The sequence below is a fragment of the Rutidosis leptorrhynchoides genome, chromosome 10 (genome assembly GCF_046630445.1).
Source record: "Rutidosis leptorrhynchoides isolate AG116_Rl617_1_P2 chromosome 10, CSIRO_AGI_Rlap_v1, whole genome shotgun sequence".
In the NCBI taxonomy this organism is placed as follows: domain Eukaryota; kingdom Viridiplantae; phylum Streptophyta; class Magnoliopsida; order Asterales; family Asteraceae; genus Rutidosis; species Rutidosis leptorrhynchoides.
Window position 1 is genome coordinate 151,146,746 of NC_092342.1, and position 3,024 is coordinate 151,149,769.

Here is a 3,024-nt window from a genome sequence, read left to right on the forward strand (position 1 = left end):
GGTTGCATGGGCGTTGCAAAGTCCAAATGGCATGCGTTTGTAAGAAAAAGTACCATAAGGGCACGTGAACGTGGTTTTCTCTTGATCTTCGGGTGCTATTGGAATTTGAAAATATCCGAAAAAACCATCAAGAAAACAATAGTAACTATTTCCGGCTAATCTTTCCAACATTTGATCAATGAAAGGTAAGGGAAAGTGATCTTTTCTGGTGGCGTCATTTAATTTTCTATAATCAATACAAACACGCCATCCTGTTACAGTCCTAGTAGGAATAAGCTCATTTTTCTCATTTGTGATGACAGTTATGCCACCCTTTTTAGGTAAGCATTGAACTGGGCTTACCCATGGACTATCAGAGATTGAATAAATTAAACCTGCATCTAACAGTTTAATAATTTCTTTCTTAACAACATCTTGCATATTAGGATTTAGTCTTCGTTGGTGTTGCACATAAGTTTTATGACCTTCTTCCATAAGGATTTTATGTGTTCAATACGAAGGACTTATTCCTTTAATGTCATGAATCTTCCATGCAATAGCTGGTTTATGAGCTTTTAGCACAGTAATGAGTTGAGATTTTTCATTTTCAGTAAGAGAAGATGATATTATTACAGGTAATTCAGATTCACCATGTAAATAAGCATATTCCAAATGGTTTAGAAGTGGCTTTAACTCTAATGTCGGTGGTTCTTCTATCGATGATTTGTATTGATATCTGTCTTTCTCTTTTAGCATTTGAATTTCTTCTGTTGGTTCATATCCATTAGCCATAAGTGTAGCTAACATTTCATTTTCATCAATTGGTACAGTTCCTTCTCTTAAAGAACATTCTCCTGTTCCTTGTAATTCTGGAAATTCTTCTAATAATTCTGCATGTGATTCTACAGTTTGAATATAATAACATGTATCATCTGCAGATTGCAGTTGTTGCATGGCTCTATCAATAGAAAAGGTAACACTCTCATCCTCTATACTTAGGGTCAGTTTCTTTCCAAACACGTCTATTATTGCTTTAGCTGTGTTTAAGAATAGTCTTCCTAATATGAGAGGAACTCGAGAATCTTCTTCCATGTCCAGAATAACAAAATCTACTGAAAATACTAAATTACCAACTTTAACTAGCATGTTTTCCATTATCCCTCTAGGATATTTTACTGATCTATCTGCTAGTTATATACTTATTCGTGTTGGTTTCAATTCTCCAAGGTCTAGTTTAGCGTATAGTGAATACGGCATTAAATTTATACTAGCACCTAAGTCTGCCAATGCTTCTATTGAACTAAGACTACCCAGAAAACATTGAATTGTGAAACTTCCTGGATCTGATAATTTTTCTGGTATCTTATTCAACAGTACTGCAGAACAATTAGCATTCATAGTAACAGCCGAGAGTTCTTCCATTTTCTTTCTATTTGTGATTAAATCTTTCAAGAATTTAGCATATCTAGGCATTCCTGAAATTACATCAATGAAAGGAAGATTTACATTTATTTGTTTAAACATATCCAAGAATTTGGATTGCTCGGCTTCAAGTTTCTCTTTTCTCATTTTACTCGGGTAAGGAAGTGGTGGTTGGTATGGTTTAACATAAGGTTTTGCCTTAAATGTGTTATCTTCATTAACCTTTTCAACTACCGGTTCTTTTTTCTTATCTTGCTCAGGTTGTGGTTCTTGTGGAGTAGGAATAGCTTCATCAGAAATTACAGGCATTTCAGGTGGTTTAAGTGTAATACCACTTCTTGTGGTAATGGCTTTAGCTGTTTCATTCCGGGGGTTAGCATTTGTATCACTAGGTAAACTTCTCGGTTTTCTTTTACCTATTAACCTTGCTAGGTTACTTACTTCTTGTTCCAAATTTTGAATAGAAGCTTGTTGATTTCTAAATGCTTGAGCATTTTGTTCATTGGTTTGTTTCTGAGATGTGAAAAACTGAGTTTGAGATTCAACTAGCTTTGTCATCATGTCTTCTAAATTTGGCTTTTTATCATCGGTTTGTGGTGGTTTATTTTGAAAAATAGGTCTTTGCTGATTGTAAGTATTATTAGATACTTGTTGATTGCTTGGACCTTGTTGGTTGTTGTATGGAACATTTCGATTATAATTCTGGTTTTCATTATAGATTGGTCTTGGCAGTTGATAATTATTCTGATAATTATTTACAGGCCTTTGGTTTATGTATGAAACATTCTCTCTTTGTTCCATTGTTAGTTCAATACTGAGACAATCTTTTGTTAAATGTGGTCCTCCACACTGCTCACAACTAATTCGTATGGAGTGAATATCTTTAGTCATCTTTTCCATTCGTCTCTCGATAGCATCTATCTTTGCGGAAACGGAATCGAAGTCATGGCTAGAATCGGCTCTAGCTGCTTTAGATGATCTAACGATATCTTTTTCTTGGTGCCACTCATGTGAGTGGGAAGCAGTGTTATCAATAATTTTGTAAGCGTCAGTTACGGTTTTCTTCATAATGGAACCACCAGCTGCTATATCTATGTCTTTTCTTGTAGTGATGTCGCATCCTTGGTAGAATATTTGTACTATTTGACAGGTGTCTAAACCATGTTGCGGACATCCTCTCAATAACTTTTCAAATCTTGTCCATGCCTCATATAGAGTTTCATTTGGCTTTTGTGTGAATGTAACAATTTCTCCTTGAAGTCTCACGGCTTTAGATGCCGGAAAGAATTGTTTAAGAAATTTTTCAACTAAAACGTCCCATGTATCAATCGCCCCTTCATGTAACGATTCTAACCAATCTTTGGCTTCTCCCTTCAAAGTCCAGGGAAATAACATGAGATATATCTGTTCATCCTCCACTTCTCAGATTTTAAATAGTGTACAGATCCTATTAAATTTACGAAGATGTTCATTTGGATCTTCCTTCGGCGCACCACTAAATTGGCATTGATTAGTTACCATGTGTAGGATTTGTCCTTTGATTTCATAATCTGGCGCATTAATGTCTGGTTGAGTAATTGCGTGACCTTGGCCAGTGCGTTTAGCTCTCATTCGGTCTTCCAT

The 3,024-nt window shown here is 35.4% G+C and overlaps 1 non-coding gene across 1 annotated transcript; it reads left to right on the forward strand.

The window, feature by feature from the left end:
• Positions 1-2,557: 2,557 nt before the first annotated feature.
• LOC139873994 (small nucleolar RNA R71) lies at positions 2,558-2,664 on the forward strand. Its single transcript, XR_011767700.1, has one exon. It is a non-coding gene; the product is annotated as a small nucleolar RNA R71 (small nucleolar RNA).
• Positions 2,665-3,024: the final 360 nt, after the last annotated feature.